The sequence below is a fragment of the Lactuca virosa genome, chromosome 1 (assembly GCF_052849685.1).
Source record: "Lactuca virosa cultivar CGN04683 chromosome 1, Lactuca_virosa_CGN04683_v6, whole genome shotgun sequence".
Lineage (NCBI taxonomy): Eukaryota > Viridiplantae > Streptophyta > Magnoliopsida > Asterales > Asteraceae > Lactuca > Lactuca virosa.
Window position 1 is genome coordinate 84,738,510 of NC_136426.1, and position 8,859 is coordinate 84,747,368.

An 8,859-nucleotide genomic window follows, 5' to 3' on the forward strand; every position below is an offset into this window, starting at 1 on the left:
TCATTTTATTTAAAGTAAAACTCCCCAATTATAATACCATTTTAAGAAAACCATCTATTCCCAATTACAATTATAGAAAATTAGAGTATTATAATGAACGCGAAATCCTCAATATTGCTGATAAGTGTGTACAGTCTCGCCTTCGCCTTCCCATAGCCACCACGAGTAATCTCCAACAAGATAAACTCCCACGACCGCGCATCGATCGGCTCAGTACCTGCTACTGAGCCGGAACCAGAATTTGAACCCTATTCCCGAGTGCTCAACACCATACCGAAACAACATGCAAGAGATCCGAATATACCCAAGAATCCTCATCCCATAGGCTCCTTAGATTCTCCAAGACTCTCCCCGATTCGGGTATGGATCCTGTGTTTTCAGTAGTACGGGTCCAATACTACCTTCCACACTTATCCATACTTTTCTCAAGAATCCTCCCGAACCCTCTAAGTCAGCTTCTCAATCCAAACACCAACACTTGCTAACCAACACAACAAAACCCACCGAATCAATCCCTAGGCTTTCCTAGATAACCGACCTCACCCTGCCATCAGCTGCTGAAGAACTTCTCATAATACCAGTCACCCACCTTATGAATACAATCACATGCAACAAAGCTTAGATAATCCTTCGAGTGATAGAATCATCCCTACAACGGTTGGACTCAGACAAGAGCTGCACAATAGGGTCAAGTTCAACACTCTGAGATTATTCAACCCTTGTCACATGTGACTTGACATATTCACTTGGTAGTTAACTCCCACCACCTAATAGTTCCACAAAGCACAAAGGAAGAAGAATTGGAGCAGTAACACTCCAACCCAAAGGATAATCAAGGACATCCAATCCTACATACTACACTCATACTAGGCGATCCTACTCCCGCTACTGATTGCCCTACACATCCAAATCATACCCAAACCAGCATCCCATGCTTCCTAGGCTACCAGGAAACATATATCAGGCCAACTATCACTGGCTAATCAGAACTAGCATGCAAGTCTACAAACTCATATAATAGGCATACAAAGGCATCTCTCCTAGCATTATAGCATGCAAAAACTGAGTAGATCCTTAGCCCCAACTAGCATGCGATTCACAGATTCACAGATCAAAGCATAATAGATAACATGTATGGGTATTTTGGGAAAACTTACTTGAGCTCGGTCGATTGCATGCACCACACCCTTTCTTGTATTAGAAGACTTGTTTTTTCCCTTTTTTAAATCATTTTCCTTTCATTTTTGAAAAACTTTACCAAATCCTCAGTTTGAGTTCAGGCACACTAGAGAGTATGTCTGAATCCCTCAAACCAAGGCTCTGATACCAACTTGTAACGTCCCAAAAATAATAGCATAAAATTTTTGTTTTTAGATAAATAAATTGTTAATACATAACATCTCCATAGAACCAAGGTAACCAAGATTTAACAAAACACTATTAAATCAGAGTAATTCACGGAATGCAGAAACATGTGGTGTGTGCCTTGCAATCACCCGAGCTCTTCCAATTGAAAATCGAAGCACCTGAAACATAAACTGAAAACCGTAAGCACAAATCTTAGTGAGTTCCACAAGATACCACATAACACATGCATAAATCACATACTGGGCCCCGCCCTCCATTGGGCCTCGCCCGGTCTCGAGTCAGACTCAGCCTCGGGCCCTGCCCGACATCGAGCCCCGCCCGACATCGAACCCTGCTCTAATTACAGATCTATCATTCACCAGACCCCGCCTGACATTGGGCCCCGCCCGATACACACATAATCTTATAACCATATAATCATATGCACATATAACCTACTAGCACATGCAATAATCACAAAGACTATAGCATACCATACAGTCATCGAGCCTCGCCCGGTAAACATACAAACACATATTGATAACTAACATACGATATCCTCGTCAGGCCCCACCTGGCATCGGGCCTTGCCCGATAAACATATCATCATATAACATGTGCAAGAGTCAAACAAACATCTAGAACCCTAACATAAAACCATGGGTCGGCAATGGTACCTTCGACCCGCTACACCCAGTGAGGAGACTCACCTTGCACTGCCGAAACACACAGACGATCCCTGGCTGCTGGCTGACAGATTCTCCGAATTGTCAATATCAAAACAACGCCCAATTATCAATTGGGTTCCAAACCATAACCATAAATCCATACTTGAGGTAAAAAGACAATTTTACCCCTAAACTAGCTTGGTCCAAGACTAAGGCCCAACTCACAACCTGAAAGGCCCAAAAGCCAAATAACCAACCAAGGCCCAATTATGGCCCAATTTTCCAAATTGAGACCCAACCCCTTACATGGGCCTTACCCTAAATCCCAACAAAAATTCCTAGTCCAAGACACTTATACTCAGATGGCCCAATAAGAACTCAAACACCCAAGCCCAAAAAGGAAGCCCAACACGAAGCCCAACAGCCAAAACCCTCCTGACTGAGTACGCGGGGCTTACTCAGCTGTAAGCGTACATGCAATTTGGCTTGTATCCAGATCTAAGCCAACAATGAACAAGATCAAAGCTTTTTACATCAAACAAGTTGGAATTGAAGAACATAATCCAGATCTATAAGCTCATCCATGAATCACAACCTTTCATCAAACTCCATCTTCTTGGAATTGGCCCAAAACACCAAAATGCACATCATGAGCTCAAAATCACCACCATGGAGGCTTAGAGACGATTTCTAGGGTTTTGGGAACTTGGAGGTTGATATAGGGGCCAACGAAAAGACTTAATAAGATTATATAGGGTACAACTCCAAGAATTAGGGTTTTCACTTTTCCTTCGTATGCCCCGCGTACTCCTCGTACGCCCAACATATGAGGTCTCGCAAACCCGATCTGACCCTTGTAGTACGCTAAGCATACTCATTATTACGCGCAACATAATGCCCTTTGCATGAGTACTCACCGCGTACGCCCTAGGTACGCCCCGCGTACTAGGGTTTCCCCACAAACCCTAACATATTCTGAAGACCATAACTTCTTTGTTATAATTCCGATTCTGACGATCCTTATATCCATAAAAAGTTAATGAGAAGTTCTACACTTCCATCAAATCGTACCTGCCTTACCAAATCCCGAACGAACATCCATTTTCCGTAAAAGCACGAGCTGACAAATTACCGAAATACCCTTTGACTGCAAAACACAAACCGGATACCTGAATCATCCAAATTACATTATCCAACTCGAAATGAGTCCAAATCTCAAATCTTCAAGGGTCCTAAGACCGCTAATACCCAATCCTTGATCACTACTTCAAAATGGGGAAACGATTCGAAGTAGGGTGTTACAACTCTCCCCCGCTAAAATTAAATTTCGTCCTCGAAATCATTCCTTACCATTCCTGACACGCCAAACAACCTGAGCATCACGACCACAACCTCGAGAATATCCCATCCTTCCCCAAGGAAACCAAAAACAACCCTCACAGGGCTCTACAACCCGATGATGAATGAATCCCTTGCCACATAATCACATTTACTCAATCTGAAATCTAAAGTCTCGAGATAATCTGACTTCCTGACAGACCGCCTACACAGAATCATTTCTGAATCCATTCCAATTATCTACAAATTGACTACTCAACTTCTGATAACTTGAGGTTCCTACTAGAAAACAGAATCACAGACCAAATATCCCTTCGGAGCACTTATACTTGACAGAGGGCTTAGATAATCCTTCGAGTATGAGACTTATCCCTGTAACGGTTAGACTCAGACGAGAGCTGCGCAATAGGATCAATTCATTTACTTTGATATTATCCAATCCCGACTGCAAGTGACCTAACATCTCCTCTGAATAACAAGCTACTCCCCACATGAATTCCAAATCAATAATACTGCCTTGACTTACCTGGATGCCCTTCACCAGTAGAACCAACCCATGACACAATCACAAGAGCTTGATTTATCATCAAAACTAAATCCATTCATAACCCTTGCGCACTTTAATCGATGCCCTCGACATATAAATACCCCAATTCTTATCCCACTGAAAAGAAAAATCCTGCACAAAGCACTCGCGATTTCCAACTCAAGATCTCACCCAAAAACCAACCCGATACTGAACTCACAACCCGAGATCCACGGATTTGCACTTACATTTCACCCAAGACCTTTTGATAACAACAACCCTTACTAGACCGAGATATAAAGGTTCCCAACCATCGCCGAGACTACCAGTCTCGCACCTGGTCCAACCATTAGGTTCCCAAGAGTCCGATTAACAAGGCCACCCAGCCTAAAATCCCTCTGCGTCACACACTGACCACCCATTAAATACTGCAACTCAAGATCCCAAAACCTTGGCCCAACGGTCTCACCAGGTCCCACCTGTATTTCCATAATCACACGGGCCTCGCCCAAGGGTCCCACCCAACTAAACCACGGAACGGCCTCACCCACAAGTCCCACCCGCCTAGAGCTACACATGACCGACTCTGCCTTGGACCCCAATGGTCCTCAACCCAAAACAGAGAAATACTCCTCGACAATCCTGGCCGACATGCCCAAGGCACGAACTGATTCCCCCTTTACACTTAGGACCACCTCCAACGATTGTCTACATCGAACTGGTGAATGCTACGATCCCATCGCAGTGTTACAACACCCCTAACCCACCATGGTTACCAACCATGGCCTTACCACACCCAAAATATCACAACCCCGCTCATCCTGAGCTGAAGCCTGCATCCACAGCATCCGATCAGGTGTTCGGGTCACACTTTGAATTCTGAAGCCCTCAACCTCGGCTCAACCACAAGCCTGTTATGCATAATAAGGAAGACGCCGACCAGTGGTTGGAAGTTTCCTGAACTCCCACTTACACCACCTGAATATAAATAGCCACTTGGGCCATCTCCCTCCTGGCCAGGATGTGAAACTTGCCCTAGTTCACACCCTTCCTGCCTTCCGGAAAAACCTGATCGATTCTCCTCCACTTGGATTCGACGAAGTTCTCTCATCCCTTAAATTTGATGGATTCCCAACCCATCAACCTTATATAGCATGAACCGCCTATGACCTGTGCTTATCAATACTAACGTTCCTTTGTTAGCCGTCCTCAATGATCGCCCAATTCCTGAAATCCTAAAGAATACCCTTGAAATATTAACCCGTCCGATAATCCAAATCACTTCCTATGATACCATACAAATTCCTTAAGTTCTTATGCTGGCGACTAAAAACCACAACCTTTGCCATGTACTGTCGAACATCCACTCCAAATTCCATTCTCAAAGAATCACTGAACTCTAACCGACTACAATCCATGCGAAAATAGAACTCCCCTGACACATCCAATGATCACACAACTGACACCACCATCTTCCTGCTACCGCTCCTCTCCAAGAAACGGTAGTGATGGAAGTCAAAAGTTCTTCCATGGGCAACTGCCGTTCATACCTAAACAGATGATAAAACCGCTAAACCATGACTTCACTGAAGAACTAACCCACTAACGACCAAAGATCCTCCAAGCAATACTCCTGAATTGATCCCGAAAAAGACCCGAAACAACAACGGGACACGCTGGACCCACACAACAAGGTACGACCCTCTGAAGATTCATCGAAGACTCCCGACATGCAGAATGGCAAATCATAATCCTTAATAACATAATCCAGACACTAGCAGAGAACCAACCCGAGATATAACTTATCCCAGAGCAGCAAAATTCCAACGCAATACAAATTCCCGATACAACCCAAAAGAATACAAAAGATGACATACCCGCAGGGCATCTGAAGAAATCCCGACCTGCTCCTCCTGAATTACCCCAACCAACCTGAGGACATGGTGCAAAACTCCCTTGCGATCCCAGATGACAAGAACTAACAGCAGGATCCTCCTTCCTGAAGGATTTTAGAGATTTACAAGCTTTGGGCTCCAGACAATCCCCCACCTGTCCTGATACAACCTCGGCCCGAAAGGCCCCGAGATGACCATACAAGAGCTCCAAAATCCCTTCCTTGGATGAACCAAAGACCACCAAGGTCCAATCCGAAACACCGTGAGTAGTCTCCAACAAGATAAACTCCCACGACCGCGCATCGATCGGCTCAGTACCTGCTACTGAGCCGGAACCAGAATCTGAACCCTATTCATGAGTGCTCAACACCATACCGAAAAAACATGCAAGAGATCCGAATATACCCATGAATCCTCATCCCATAGGCTCCTTACTTTCTCCAAGACTCTCCTCGATTCGAGTATGGATCCTGTGTTTTCAGTAGTACGGGCCCAATACTACCTTCCACACCAATCCATACTTTCCTCAAGAATCCTCCTGAATCCTCTAAGTCACCTTCTCAATCCAAACACCAACACTTGCTAACCAGCGCAACAAAACCCACCGAAGCAATCCCTAGGCTTTCCTAGATAACCGACCTCACCCTGCCATTAGCTGCTGAAGAACTTCTCATAATACCAGTCACCCACCTTATGAATACAATCACATGCAACAAAGCTTAGATAATCCTTCGAGTGATAGAATCATCCCTATAACGGTTGGACTCAGACAAGAGCTGCACAATAGGGTCAAGTTCAACACTCTGAGATTATTCAACCCTTGTCACATGTGACTTGACATATTCACTTGGTAGTTAACTCCCACCACCTAATAGTTCCACAAAGCACAAAGGAAGAAGAATTGGAGTAGTAACACTCCAACCCAAAGGATAATCAAGGTCATCCAATCCTACATACTACACTCATACTAGGCGATCCTACTCCCGCTACTGATTTCCCTACACATCCAAATCATACCCAAACCAGCATCCCATGCTTCCTAGGCTACCAGGAAACATATATCAGGCCAACTATCACTGCTAATCAGAACTAGCATGCAAGTCTACAAACTCATATAATAGGCATACAAAGGCATCTCTCCTAGCATTATAGCATGCAAAAACTGAGTAGATCCTTAGCCCCAACTAGCATGTGATTCACAGATTCACAGATCAAAGCATAATAGATAACATGTATGGGTATTTTGGGAAAACATACTTGAGCTCGGTCGATTGCATGCACACACCCTTTCTTGTATTAGAAGACTGGTTTTTCCATTTTTAAATCATTTTCATTTCATTTTTAAAAAACTTTACCAAATCCTCAGTTTGAGTTCAGGCACACTAGAGAGTATGCCCGAATCCCTCAAACCAAGGCTCTGATACCAACTTGTAACGTCCCAAAATAATAGCATAAATTTTTTGTTTTTAGATAAATAAATTGTTAATACATAACATCTCCATAAAACCAAGGTAACCAAGATTTAGCAAAACACTATTAAATCAGAGTAATTCACAGAATGCAGAAACATGGGGTGTGTGCCCTGCAATCACCTGAGCTGTAGTGGTGTTGATTATGATGGCATGTGCGGAATAAGAAAGATCTAGTGAATCATCATACAAAATCAAGAACACATGGAGTAAATAAAATATTTTAAGCTATCATTAGTATGAATTGGAAAGAGTACAAATGGGTATGCTAGTTTCTCTCTCTAAAACTAATGCTCTCCAAATGGTTCATTCCATAATGAGAGTCACTCACTTCCTATTTATAGGAAAAGACTCAACCCATTTACACATACAAGAGGGTAATCCTAACACACCACATCCAAGCGTGAATTTGCACCCTAACACGAGCTCTTCCAATTGAAAACCAAAGCACCTGAAACATAAACTAAAAACCTTAACTACAAAGCTTAGTGAGTTCCAACACACATATATAAATCACATAATGGGCCCCCTCGCTCCATCGGGCCTCGCCCGGTCTCGAGTCCCACTCGGCCTCATGCCTGCTCAACATCGAGCCCCGACCGGCATCGAGCCTCGCTCGGATTACAGATCTGTCATTCACCACGCCTCACCTGACATTGGGCCCCGCCCGATACACACATAATATTATACCCATATAATCATAACATATAACCTACTAGAACATGCAATAATCACAAAGACTATAGCATACCATATAGTCATTGAGCCTTGCTCGGCATCGGGCCTCGCCCGGTAAACATACAAACACATACTGATAACTAACATACGATATCCTCGTTAGGCCCTACCTGGCATCGGGCCTTGCCCGATAAGCATATCATCATATAACACGTGTAAGATTTGAACAAACATCTACCATCCTAACATAAAACCATGGGCCAACATTGGTGCCTTCGACCCGCTAAACCCAGTGAGGAAACTCAGATCGCACAGCCGAAACACACAGACGATCCCTGGCTGCTGGCTGACAGATTCTCCGAACTGTCAATATCAAAACAACACCCAATTATCAATTGGGTTCCAAATCATAACCATTAATCAATACTTAGGGTAAAAAGACCATTATACCCATAACCTAGCTTGGTCCAAGACCAAGGCCCAACTCACAACCTGAAAGGCCAAAAGCCAAATAACCAACCAAGGCCCAATTAAGGCCCAATTTTCCAAATTGGGCCCCAACCCCTTACATGGGCCTTACCCTAAAGCGTAACTAAAATTCCTAGTCCAAGAAACTTACACTCAGATGGCCCAATAAGAACTCAAACACCCAAGCCCAAAAAGGAAGCCCAACACGAAGCCCAAAAGTCAAAACCCTCCTGACTGAGTATGTGGGGCGTACTCAGCTATACGCTAAGAATACATGCAATTTGGCTTGTACGTGATGCGTACAGACTTGTACGCCCAGCGTACTCATCCATTAATCCAAAACTCCATTAAGCACTTAATGCTCAAGACTAGGAGTCCAAACCACATATCTACTTCTCAAAGAACGTCTAGAACCATAAAGTCGTTGACTTGATGACTTTACATGCCCTAAAAGAACCCAACATCATAAT